At 45.5% G+C, this 13,550-nt stretch overlaps 1 protein-coding gene across 1 annotated transcript in view; it reads right to left on the bottom strand.

The window, feature by feature from the left end:
* LOC122875064 (cytosolic carboxypeptidase 4) overlaps nucleotides 1-13,550 on the bottom strand; it is a 338,163-nt gene that overhangs the window by 300,880 nt on the left and 23,733 nt on the right. The window lies entirely within an intron of this gene.

Below are 13,550 nucleotides of genomic sequence, written 5' to 3'. Positions count from 1 at the left end.
ATTTAAAGAGGGAACAAAACCTATGGAGCGGGGTGGTTCTGGCTGGACCGGTCTGAGTCAAAAAGTCCAGGACCATTTTTCATTCCCAGTCAAGCCCTGCTTATAACTGTACCAAATTCAGACATCTGTGACTAAATAAGTTTGAAAGAAAATGTGGCAATGTCTTTGAATTGCATATGTACACAGCATCGCAAATAACCAAATAGTGCAACCATGGCAAGCACAAGCCAATGTCTTCTTGTGCCAGTCCCAAGTCTGGATAAATGCAGAGGGTTGTGTCAGGAAGGGCATCCGACGAAACACATGCCAAATTAAAAATGCAAATCGTGAAAATGACTTCCATACCGGATTAGTCGTGGGGCCCGGTTAACAAACGACTCGCCACGGGTGCTGTTGGACTCACAGGGTACCGGTGGACTACTGTTGGTCAAAGACGAAGAAGGAGAGGAGGAAGGTGTGGTTCGTAGGCAGAGAGAGAAGCGGAAAGCTAAGAACGTAGTGTTATGTGGAAACTAACTTGGCACCCAAAAGCAGGACACACACGGACAGAGCTGATCAAGGTCTGAACAGTTTTATTGTGTGGATAGATCAGGAGATCGCGCGTGTCTGGCGGGCGCGTTGTAGCACGGAGAGTTCGGACCGACTGGACGGAGGCTGGAGGGTGGTGCGTTGAGCGGAGACCAGGAAGCTGGTTCTGGACTGGCTGGCGTGGTTGAAGGCTGGGCTGATCGGGTGAAGACACGCTGAGACTCGAGACTAGAGTCCGATGGCCGTGGCACAAGGAAGTGATCACCGGCAGCACAGAGGTCTACAACGGAGACAGACAATGTTACCATAAGGTAAGTACAGACAAACTTCAAAAGGTATCTTACTTGAGCCGTTCACGATAAGCGCCGCACTGAGTACGAAGACGAACATCTGGCGCTGGAAGTGTGGATGAGCCCGGTAGATAACTGTGGTGGTTGATGATGATGATGATGATCAGGTGTGCCGGTAATCAATAGCAGCCGGGAGATCTGGAAACCAGCCCAGAACCCAGACACACACACACACACACACACACACACAAACAAGACGGACAGGGGACCGCCAGGAAACACAGGGGAAGGCAGATACAGAAGAGGACAAAAGGATCAGGGGGCATAGTGGCTAACTATGACACGTAGGACTGACAGTAGGGACTTTGAATGTTGGGACTATGACAGGGAAGGCTAGAGAGTTGATTGACATGATGCAGAGAAAGAAGGTGGACATACTGTGTGTCCAGGAGACCAGGTGGAAAGGTAGCAAGGCTAGAAGCTTAGGAGAAGGGTTCAAGTTGTTCTACCATGGGTCAGATAGGAAGAGAAACGGAGTAGGAGTTATCCTGAAAGAGGAGTTTGTGAGGAATGTTCTAGAGGTGAAAAGAGTATCAGACAGGTGGATGAGTCTGAAGCTGGAAATTGAAGGGGTGATGTTCAATCTTGTGAGTAGTTATGCCCCACAGGTAGGATGTGAGTTAGAAGAGAAGGAGAAATTCTGGAGTGAGTTAGATGAAGTGATGCAGAGCATCCCCAGAGGTGAGAGAGTGGTGATTGGTGCAGATTTCAATGGGCATGTAGGGGAAATATACCAAATAATAAGCTTGTCTGAACATTTATGAGTTATGTAGTGATGTAGTTATCAGAAAAATAAACTTTTCTGTGTAAGTAAACCATACCGTAAGGAACCTTGGAGTTATTCAATTCAATTAAATTTTATTTATATAGCGCCAATTCATAACAGAAGTTATCTCATTTGCGCTTTTCCTATAGAGCAGGTCTAGACCATACTCTTTATAATATTAATTACAGAGACTCCACAAATCCCACCTCTGCATCCTCGGTGTGTCCTCCTCCAGATCTCAGTGGGGACATTGGTTGTCCTGGGCGCCATGCCGCTCAGCTTCAACGTGATCAGCTGTTCCCGGTGTAAACAATGCGGCCAAACAGCTGTCCTGCAGTGGTGCCCTGACCGAGTAGCAGGAGAAGAAGTTTCACTGCCAAAACACTTTCTACTCTCATTTTCGTAAAGAGCGAGTTTAAATTATACTTACACAAAGTTACTCAAGTTTTGAAGAAAAAGGAAAGCTAAAAGTTGGAAAGTAAGACAACGAGATGGAGCAACAGCAACAGGCAGCATGCATGTTGCAAACACAGTACAGTTGTCAATGTGAGTTTTCCACTGTCCCAAAAAAAAAGTGCTAGTGTAACCTGAAAGGCTTTGAACTATATTTGTCCACTCTGAGATCTCAAGTAAATCCAGATAGAACTCTGCGTGGCCTGAGCTGCCATAATTTAAGCCCTGACTGCACTCTTCACCAAGGCTATGATCAATCACAGCTATGTATACAGTTTGTGTATGCTTCAGTACAGCTCTGAATGATCTATAATTTCCTAACAAATGTTAAAGAGCATTTCATGGAGATGGAGTTTTTGTATCCTACAAATATTCTCTGCGGCTGCACCACATTACATCAGAGCATCTTAAACATTTTTATTCATGCCTTTGTGATACATTAGTGGAGAGCAGTTGTTCTTTGTCAATCTAATTCTGCTGGGTTTTGCAGGCAAACGCCAAAGATGGATTTCAAATTTTGTTTTCTGGCAAAACTCTTTATTTTCAGAGGTGTTTGGTCATCCAGAATTATAGAACCTTCACTGCATTCGTAACATTCTATTTCCACTCTTCCTGGCAGCCAGAGAGATGGTATGTAATACTTCTACGACCGATACTAACAAGGTCACGAGGGAACTGCACTCACTCAGGCTTCAGTTGCAGACCAAAGGTGCAGACAAGGCCGCACACGCCATAGGATGAGGGGGCTGCATCGCTAACTCTGCAGAAGCGGGCAAAGGTACAGGAAGATGCAGCACAGATGTCACTCAGTGAAACACTCTTCAAGGTAGCCCAAGCAGTGGAGACACTCCTGGTTGAATGACATTTCATAGGGGGACCTGGAGGCCCTGAGCCTCTATGCTTGTGATATGGCATCGATAACCCAGCTTGTGAGTCTCTGTTTGGCCAAGGCACTCACCCTTACTATGCTCCTCCATAACAAACACATAGCGCATCTGGACTTTACAGAACCTCAGCTGGGATGCCAGCCACGCATCATCTCAGAGCCCAAATAGGACAAAGTAGGCTGACATTAGGATGTAAATTCCTCCGCCCCTGGCTTTGGGGTAAAAACAACAGATGGGGGCGATTTGCGTGAAAAAAGCTGAAAGGCTCTTAAGAAGAAACAAGGGGCTGGGCCACATGGTAATCCCAGATCCATCAGGAATTCCAACAAAACAGTCCCCTGACAATGGACAGGAGATCACCAACTTCATGGTAGACGCACACAGCGAGGATAAAGGCAGTCTTATCAGGACAGTTATCTGAGGTCGGGGTCCTGTGCCAGCACGTCCTGCCCCAATGGTTGATTCCGAGAGGGAGAACCACAGCAGACAGGGCAGGTCAATGTCTTCCGGGCAACAGGTCAATTTCCACTTCTAGGGAGCCTTTCCTATATCATCTGGAACCACCATTGGGTCTCAGATGATATGGGGGAGGGGGCTTTAGGGGAAAGCATGTCTGCAGCCCTGCCCTCTGGCACATCTTGGCAAATGCAATGTCCTGAGACTTGCAAGGCGAGTGAACAGGCCCACTGAAGGGAGCCTTCTGGAGCCTCCTGGGCAGGGACTTCATTGAATTTGGTGCCCCCTGGTGGTTCAGCATGATAAACTGTTGAAGGGTTGTCAGACAGAACAAGGAGAGCATGTTTACCTTCCCAAGAAAGGAAAGAAAATATAATAGAGCAAAGTGTACTGGTTAATAGCTCCACCACATTTATGAGTGAGGTGTGCTGTAGGTGTGACAGAGGAGTTCAAGATGGAGGTGGGTCTGCATCAAGGATCGGCTCTGAGCCCTTTCTTGTTTGCTCTGGTGATGGACAGGCTGACAGATGAGGTTAGACAGGAATCTCCATGGACTATGATGTTTGCGGATGACATTGTAATTTGTAGTGAGAGCAGGGAGCAGGTGGAGGAAAATCTAGAGAGATGGAGGTCTGCTCTGGAAAACAGAGGAATGAAGCTTAGCAGCAGTAAGACAGAATACATGTGCGTCAATGAGAGGGACCCAGGTGGAACGGTGAGGTTACAGGGAGCAGAGGTGAAGAAGGTGCAGGACTTTAAGTACTTAGGGTCACTGGTTCAGAGCAATGGAGACTGTGGAAAGAGGTGAAGAGGCGAGTGCAAGCAGGTTGGAACAGGTGGAGAAAAGTGTCAGGTGTGTTGTGTGATAAAAGAGTATCAGCAAGAATGAAAGGAAAGGTGTTCAAGACGGTGGTGAGACCAGCGATGTTGTACAGCTTAGAGACAGTGGCACTGAAGAAAAGACAAGAGGCAGAGCTGGAGGTAGCAGAGCTTAAGATGCTGAGGTTCTCTTTGGGAGTGACGAGGATGGACAGGATCAGGAATGAGTACATCAGAGGGACAGCTCATGTTAGATGTTTCAGAGATAAAGTCAGAGAGGCCAGATTGAGGTTGTTTGGACATGTTCAGAGGAGAGACTGTAAATATATTGGTAGAAGGATGCTGAGGTTGGATCTGTCAGGCAGGAGGTCTGGAGGAAGACCAAAGAGGAGATTTATGGATGTAGTGAGAGAGGACATGAAGCTAATTGGTGTGAGTGAAGAGGATGCAGAGGACAGGGTTAGATGGAGGCACATGATTCGCTGTGGCGACCCCTGAAAGAGAACAGCCGAAAGGAAAAGAAGAAGATGGCAAATAACCAAATAATAAGCTTGTCTGAACATTTATGAGTTATGTAGTGATGTAGTTATCAGAAAAATAAACTTTTCTGTGTAAGTAAACCATACCGTAAGGAACCTTGGAGTTATTCAATTCAATTAAATTTTATTTATATAGCGCCAATTCATAACAGAAGTTATCTCATTGCGCTTTTCCTATAGAGCAGGTCTAGACCATACTCTTTATAATATTAATTACAGAGACCCAACAAATCCCACCTCTGCATCCTCGGTGTGTCCTCCTCCAGATCTCAGTGGGGACATTGGTTGTCCTGGGCGCCATGCCGCTCAGCTTCAACGTGATCAGCTGTTCCCCGGTGTAAACAATGCGGCCAAACAGCTGTTCTGCAGTGGTGCCCTGACCGAGTAGCAGGAGAAGAAGTTTCACGGCCAAAACACTTTCTACTCTCATTTTCGTAAAGAGCGTAGTTTAAATTATACTTACACACAAGTTACTCAAGTTTTGAAGAAAAAGGAAAGCTAAAAGTTGGAAAAAGTAAGACAACGAGATGGAGCAACAGCAACAGGCAGCATGCATGTTGCAAACACAGTACAGTTGTCAATGTGAGTTTTCCACTGTCCCAAAAAAAAGTGCTAGTGTAACCGAAAGGCTTTGAACTATATTTGTCCACTTGAGATCTCAAGTAAATCCAGATAGAACTCTGCGTGGCCTGAGCTGCCATAATTTAAGCCCTGACTGCACCTCACCAAAGGCTATGATCAATCACAGCTATGTATACAGTTTGTGTATGCTTCAGTACAGCTCTGAATGATCTATACTTCCTAACAAATGTTAAAGAGCATTTCATGGAGATGGAGTTTTTGTATCCTACAAATATTCTGCGGCTGCACCACATTACATCAGAGCATCTTAAACATTTTTATTCATGCCTTTGTGATACATTAGTGGAGAGCAGTTGTTCTTTGTCAATCTAATCTAAGGTTTTGCAGTAAACGTCAGATGGATTTCAAATTTTGTTTTCTGGTAAAAATCCTTATTTTCAGAGGTTTGGTCATCCAGAATTCATAGAACCTTAATTACATTCGTAACATTCTATTTCATTCTTCCTGGCAGCCAGAGATGGTATGTAATACTTGGATGACCCATACTAACAAGGTCACGAGGAACCTGCACTCACCGTGCCTCAGTTGCAGACCAAAGGTGCAGACAAGGCCGCTGTCGCCATAGGATGAGGGGCGGCATCGTTAACTCTGTAGAAGCGGGCAAAGGTACAGGAAGATGCAGCACAGATGTCACTCAGTGAAACACTCTTCAAGGTAGCCCAAGAAGTGGAGACACTCCTGGTTGAATGACATTTCATAGGGGGGACCTGGAGGCCCTTGAGCCTCTATGCTTGTGATATGGTATCGATAACCCAGCTTGTGAGTCTCTGTTTAGACAAGGCACTACCCTTACTATGCCCTCCATAACAAACACATAGCGCATCTGACTTACAGAACCCAGCTGACACAGCTACGTACTGTCTCAGAGCCCAAATAGGACAAAGTAGGCTGACATTAGGATGCAATTCCTCCGCCCCTGGCTTTGGGGTAAAAACAAATAGATGGGGCGATTTATGTGAAAAGCTGAAAGGCTCTTAAGAAGAAACAAGGGGCTGGGCCACATGGTAATCCCAGATCCATCAGAATTCCAACAAAAACAGTCCCTGACAATGGACAGGGCATCACCAACTCGCTTTGCAGACGCAACAGCGAGGACAAAGGCAGTCTTATCAGACAGCCATCTGAGGTCAGTCCGTGCCAGCACGTCCTGCCCCAATGGTTGATTCCGAGAGGGAGAACCACAGCAGACAGGGTGTCAATGTTTCCGAAGCAAACAGGTCAATTTCCACTCTGTGGTACCTCTCCCATATCATCTGAACCACCATTGGGTTCAGATGATATGGGGAGGGGGCTTTTAGGGGGAAAGCATGTCTGCAGCCCTGTTCTGCACACCTGGCAAATGCAATGCCCTGAGACTTGCAAGGCGAGGTCAGGCCCACTGAAGGAGCCTCTGAGCCTCCTGCAGGGACTTACTGAATTTGGTGCCCCCCTGGTGGTTCACATGATAAACTGTTGAAGGGTTGTCAGACAGAACAAGGACATGTTTACCTTCCAAGAAAGGAAGAAAATATAATAGAGCAAAGTGTACTGCATGCAGCTCCACCACATTTATGAGGAATCTGTTACCACTATCTCCCGGCAGGAGTGAAGTCAGCCCAAGGGAACACTGCGGTACAGATAAGTCTTGTTTCTCCAGGGTTCTAGAGGCCGAAGGCACTGGCTTGACACCATCAACATCCTGCTTTGGTGCCTCTTGGGCTCGAGGCCCAAATTGTTAATCCAGATCTGCAATGGCGCAATAAAAGAAAATGAGAAATGAGGGTGAGAATGTCGTCTACCCTCTAGGGAGAGAGAGAGGACCTCATTAACAATTAATCGAGGGCAACGTTGATGAACACGACTAGGAACTTAAGAACTCACAGTGAGCCTCAGCTGGGTCATGTGAGCGAAATAAATTTTCATCAAGTAAGGAAGAATCCACATGCCCCTGGCCTGTAGAGTAGAAAATGCTGCTGCAATGCACCTGCTAAATATCCAAGGGGTGAGTGAGAGCCCGAATGGGAGCACCTGCAACTGGTACACCTGTCCTTTGAAGGCAAAACGAAGGGACTGCCTGTGGTAGGGTGCCACTTGCACATCCTTCAAGTCAATGCTTGTAAACCAGTCTCTCTCTGACACAGCCTGGAGAACATCTGCTGTGCGACGCATGTGAAAACAAAGAATTTTTACGGACTATTTCAGCTGCCTGAAAAAAGAGGATCAAGTCAAAGCCACGATCCTTCTTTGGAACAAGAAAATAAGTTAATTGAATCAAACTTTTCATGTCTGTGCCTTTCATTAGAAGCACCAACTTTGAGAGCCAGAGACCTCAGGGGATCGTTGACTGCAGTCATTCTGATCCTGTTTAACTTTGGGGGTTGATGCCTGAACTGGAGACTGTATCCATTGGAAAGAGTTGAACACCCAAGGGTCTGAAATCAAGGTCTCACAGAGACTGAGATGTTGCGGGGAGAAACAGCTGGTACCTGGAATTTGGGAGTCAGGTTCAGCTCCCATGACCTTTGGGCAGTTTGTGGAGTCAGTTGGTAGGAGCCTCGTGTTTGGGTGCCCTACAGGCCCCCTGAAGGCAGATGGTTGTGGAGTGCACTTGAAAAAGACACTAGAGGGAGCAGCATCCAGCCAATTCAATGGCTTGCTTAGCTGTGGAATGACCAGCCTCAGCATCCTTCAGGGAATTTGCTCCTGAAGTGTGAGAACCTGTCAATGAGGGGAGGGGGAACTCCCTCTCCAGGTCCTCCTGTTCTCCTGCTTCCTTATGTAAAAAGATTCCCTGAGGCCACAATAGATAGTGCTAAAACAATTCATAAAACCATCAGTTTTTAAAAGAAAACAGATAAAAACAAGAAAACATAAAAAACAAGAAAAACATTTTTAGGGAAACAAAAGACAGCTCAAAGAAAATTAAAACTCAGGAAAGGCTCTCCGATAACAGTAGGTTTTAAGAAGGGACTTAAAGGAGATCACTGACTCAGCCGACCTGATTTCCTCGGTCAGGCTGTTCCAGAGCCTCAGGGACCTGACTGCAAATGCTCTGTCCAGTTTTGAAGAAAAAGGAAAGCTAAAAGTTGGAAAAAGTAAGACAACGAGATGGAGCAACAGCAACAGGCAGCATGCATGTTGCAAACACAATACAGTTGTCAATGTGAGTTTTCCACTGTCCCAAAAAAAAGTACTAGTGTAACCGAAGGCGTTTTGAACTATATTTGTCCACTTGAGATCTCAAGTAAATCCAGATAGAACTCTGCGTGGCCTGAGCTGCCATAATTTAAGCCCTGACTGCACCTCACCAAAGGCTATGATCAATCACAGCTATGTATACAGTTTGTGTATGCTTCAGTACAGCTCTGAATGATCTATACTTCTAACAAATGTTAAGAGCATTTCATGGAGATGGAGTTTTGTATCCTACAAATATTCTCTATGCTGCTGCACATTACATCAGAGCATCTTAAACATTTTTATTCATGCCTTTGTGATACATTAGTGGTAAGCAGTTGTTCTTTGTCAATCTAATCTAAGGTTTTGCAGTAAGCGTCAGATGGATTTCAAATTTTGTTTTCTGGTAAAAATCCTTATTTTTCAGAGGTTTGGTCATCCAGAATTCATAGAACCTTAATTACATTACGTAACATTCTATTTCATTCTTCCTGGCAGCCAGAGATGGTATGTAATACTTGGATGACCCATACTAACAAGGTCACAGGAGACCTGCACTCACCGTGCCTCAGTTGCAGACCAAAGGTGCAGACAAGGCCGCTGTCGCCATAGGATGAGGCGGCATCGTTAACTCTGTAGAAGCGGGCAAAGGTACAGGAAGATGCAGCACAGATGTCACTCAGTGAAACACTCTTCAAGGTAGCCCAAAGAGTGATGAGAACACTCCTGGTTGAATGACACATTTCATAGGGGGACCTGGAGGCCCTTGAGCCTCTATGCTTGTGATATAGTATCGATAAGCAGCTTGTGAGTCTCTGTTTAGACAAGGCACTACCCTTACTATGCCCTCCATAACAAACACATAGCGCATCTGACTTACAGAACCCAGCTGACACAGCTACGCACTGTCTCAGAGCCCAAATAGGACAAAGTAGGCTGACATTAGGATGCAATTCCTCCGCCCTGGCTTTGAGGTAAAAACAAATAGATGGGGCGATTTATGTGAAAAGCTGAAAGGCTCTTAAGAAAGAAACAAGGGGCTGGGCCACATGGTGCAATCCCAGATCCATCAGAATTCCAACAAAAACAGTCCCTGACAATGGACAGAGGCATCACCAACTAAGCTTTGCAGGCGCCTTAGCAGGAGACACAAAACAGTCTTATCAGACTGGCCATCTGAGGTCAGTCCGTGCCAGCACGTCCTGCCCCAATGGTTGATTCGAGAGGGAGAACCACAGCAGACAGGGTGTCAATGTTTCCGAAGCAAACAGGTCAATTTCCACTCTGTGGTACACTTCTCCATATCATCTGAACCACCATTGGGTTCCAGATGATATGGGGAGAGCTTTTAGGGGAAAGCATGTCTGCAGCCCTGTTCTGCACACCCCTGGCAAATGCAATGCCCTGAGACTTGCAAGGCGAGAGTCAGGCCACTGAAGGAGCCTCTGAGCCTCCTGCAGGATTCTCCCACTGAATTTGGTGCCCCTGGTGGTTCACACATGATAAACTGTTGAAGGGTTGTCAGACAGAACAAGGACATGTTTACCTTCCAAGAAAGGAAGAAAATATAATAGAGCAAAGTGTACTGCATGCAGCTCACCACATTTATGAGGAATCTGTTACCACTGCTCGGCTCTCGGCAGGAGTGAAGTCAGCCCAAAGGAACACTGCGGGTACAGATAAGTCTTGTTTCTCCAGGGTTCTAGAGGCCGAAGGCACTGGCTTGACACCATCAACATCCTGCTTTGGTGCCTCTTGGGCTCGAGGCCCAAATTGTTAATCCAGATCTGCAATGGCGCAATAAAAGAAAATGAGAAATGAGGGTGAGAATGTCGTCTACCCTCTAGGAGAGAGAGAGGACCTCATTAACAATTAATCAGAGGCAACGTTGATGAACACGACTAGGAACTTAGAACTCACAGTGAGCCTCAGCTGGGTCATGTGGCCGAAATAAATTTTCATCAAGTGAGGAAGAATCCACATGCCCCTGGCCTGTAGAGTAGAAAATGCTGCTGCAATGCACCTGCTAAATATCCAAGGGGTGAGTGAGAGGCCGAATGGGAGCACCTGCAACTGGTACACCTGTCCTTTGAAGGCAAAGCGAAGGGACTGCCAGTGGTAGGGTGCCACTTGCACATCCTTCAAGTCAATGCTTGTAAACCAGTCTCTCTCTGACACAGCCTGGAGGGAGCATCTGCTGTATACGATGCGCATGTGAAAACAAAGAATTTTCACGGACTATTTCAGCTGCCTGAAAAAAGAGGATCAAGTCAAAGCCACGATCCTTCTTTGGAACAAGAAAATAAGTTAATTGAATCAAACTTTTCATGTCTGTGCCTTTCAATGGAAGCACCAACTTTGAGAGCCAGAGACCTCAGGGGATCGTTGACTGCAGTCATTCTGATCCTGTTCGAGCTTTGGGGGTTGATGCCTGAACTGGAGACTGTATCCATTGGAAAGAGTTGAACACCCAAGGGTCTGAAATCAAGGTCTCACAGGGCTGAGATGTTGCGGGGAGAAACAGCTGGTACCTGGAATTTGGGAGTCAGGTTCAGCTCCCATGACCTTTGGGCAGTTTGTGGAGTCAGTTGGTAGGAGCCTGCGTGTTTGGGTGCCCTACAGGCCCCTGAAGGCAGATGGTTGTGGAGTGCACTTGAAAAAGACACTAGAGGGGCAGCATCCAGCCAATTCAATGGCTTGTAGCTGTGGAATGACCAGCCTCAGCATCCTTCAGGAATTTGCTCCTGAAGTGAGAACCTGTCAATGAGGAGGGGAACTCCCTCTCCAGGTCCTCCTGTTCTCCTGCTTCCTTATGTAAAAAGATTCCCTGAGGCCACAATAGATAGTGCTAAAACAATTCCTTAAAACCATCAGTTTTAAAAGAAAAGAAAACAGATAAAAACAAAGAAAACATAAAAAACAAGAAAAACATTTTTAGGAAACAAAAGACAGCTCAAAGAAAATTAAAAACTCAGGAAAGGCTCTCCGATAACAGTAGGTTTTAAGAAGGGACTTAAAGGAGATCACTGACTCAAGCCGACCTGATTTCCTCGGTCAGGCTGTTCCAGAGCCTCAGGGACCTGACTGCAAATGCTCTGTCCCCTAGATCGTGGTTAGAAATATTTCTAAGATGATAAAACATAGGGTGCACGGTGTTGAGCGGCTAAAGCTCCTGCCTCCCAATAAGGAGATCGTGGAGTTCGTGGGATCGATTCCCCGGACCAGACCAGCATCACACAATCTCTCTGGGTGGAGTCTGCATGTCCTCCCGTGTTACCGTGGGTTCTCTCCGGGTTCTCCGGCTACTCCACCCCTGGGCCCAAAGACATGCATGTGTAGGTTAATTGATAACTCTAAAATTGCTCGTATTGAATGAATGTGAGAGTGAATGGTTGTCTGTCTTGTCTGTGTCTGTGTTAAGTATTCTGCGTGACGAGTTGGGCCACTGTCCAGGTGTACCCTGCCCAAGGCCCAAAGTCACTGGGATAGGCTCAAAAATGGATGGATGGATGGATGATAAAAACATGATTGCACAAAGCTTTGTGGTGTGCTGCTCGAGAAAAAACTTAAATGGCTTGATATGATCCAATAGGAACCAACAGATGGCAGAATTTGTTTTGGAACCCACTGACAAGGATCTCTGCTTTGTTTGTGTTCATCTGAAGGAAATGTTTTGACATTCAGTTTTGACATCACAGAGGTAGTCGTTAAGTGAACTCAACAGTCGAGGGTCTGTGGATCTAACAGGCAGGTACATCTGTGTATCATCTATTCCTGTGTGCACTGACGTGATAGTGAGCTCCTGTAGCAAAGAGTTTCCCCTCAGGGATCAATAAAGTATTTCTGATTCTGATTCTGATCTAGGGCTGCAGCTATCGATTTTAGTAATCAGTATTCTACCCGATTATTCCATCGATTAATCGAGTAATCGGATAAGAAATACAAGAGTATGCTTAAATTGCATACAATGATATTATCTGTAAAACTAAACCCATTTAGTGCATTTATGTGCCAAATTACATTCTGGGCTTTAAAGAAAACATGTTCAGAAATGCAAAAACAAACACCTTTTCCTTTAAAAAAAAAAAGGTATATATAAAGTTTCAACCTAACTACAGCTCAGGCATAACGTAAGCCTTTACTGTCTTCTTTGTGGCATTTGTAGGAGGCATAAACGAGTGGACAGGAACCTTGACTACCATAATAATAAATAACTAAAAAAATCATTTTAACAAAACCCTAGCTAACTTTGGGACATCATAACTAGCCATCATATCGATTTACGTTGTTAACTAGCCATTACATATAGCCATAATTAACTTAGCCAACATTCTTTACTAGCCTTCATAAACCTTGTCCCGGGTCGCTCTGTGGACTGGATGCATCGATGTTATGCTTTCTGCTGAGATACTGAAGCATAGCAGCGATGGTGCTATTGTGGTAGGCTAGTTCAGTTTTAAAATAGACACAATGTACCAGAGTTTTTGTGGACACTTTCTGTCGCTTTCTCTGGCCTGCCTCTTCTCTGCACCCCCTCATTGTTTTCTCTCTACCTCCTTTTTGTAATCTGTGCTGTCAAATCACACCAAAGACACTCTGAACTGTCGCTGATCACACACAGAGTAAAGCGCATTACTGTGACAGTAATACTCATCCGTCGCTAAAACATAATGCGCAGCTGTGTGTAATTAGATGGATTAAACAAAGCTTTGATGCATATAATTAGCATTGTTGATTTTAATAATCAGGTTACTTGAGGAATTGTTTCAGCCCTAATATCATCAGCATAAAATGAAAGAGAGACACCATGTCTATGAATAATGTGCCTAAGAGGATGCATGTATGAGGCACACCCTACTTAACAGAAGAAAATGTTCAAGAGACAGAGACATGTTCACAGAGACCTCTGAGCCTCCTGCAGGACTTTACTGAATTTGGTGCCCCTGGTGGTTCA

This window comes from Siniperca chuatsi, linkage group LG4 (genome assembly GCF_020085105.1).
Source record: "Siniperca chuatsi isolate FFG_IHB_CAS linkage group LG4, ASM2008510v1, whole genome shotgun sequence".
Lineage (NCBI taxonomy): Eukaryota > Metazoa > Chordata > Actinopteri > Centrarchiformes > Sinipercidae > Siniperca > Siniperca chuatsi.
Note: the sequence above shows the minus strand (reverse complement) of the source record. Positions and strands in the feature narration are given on the sequence as shown.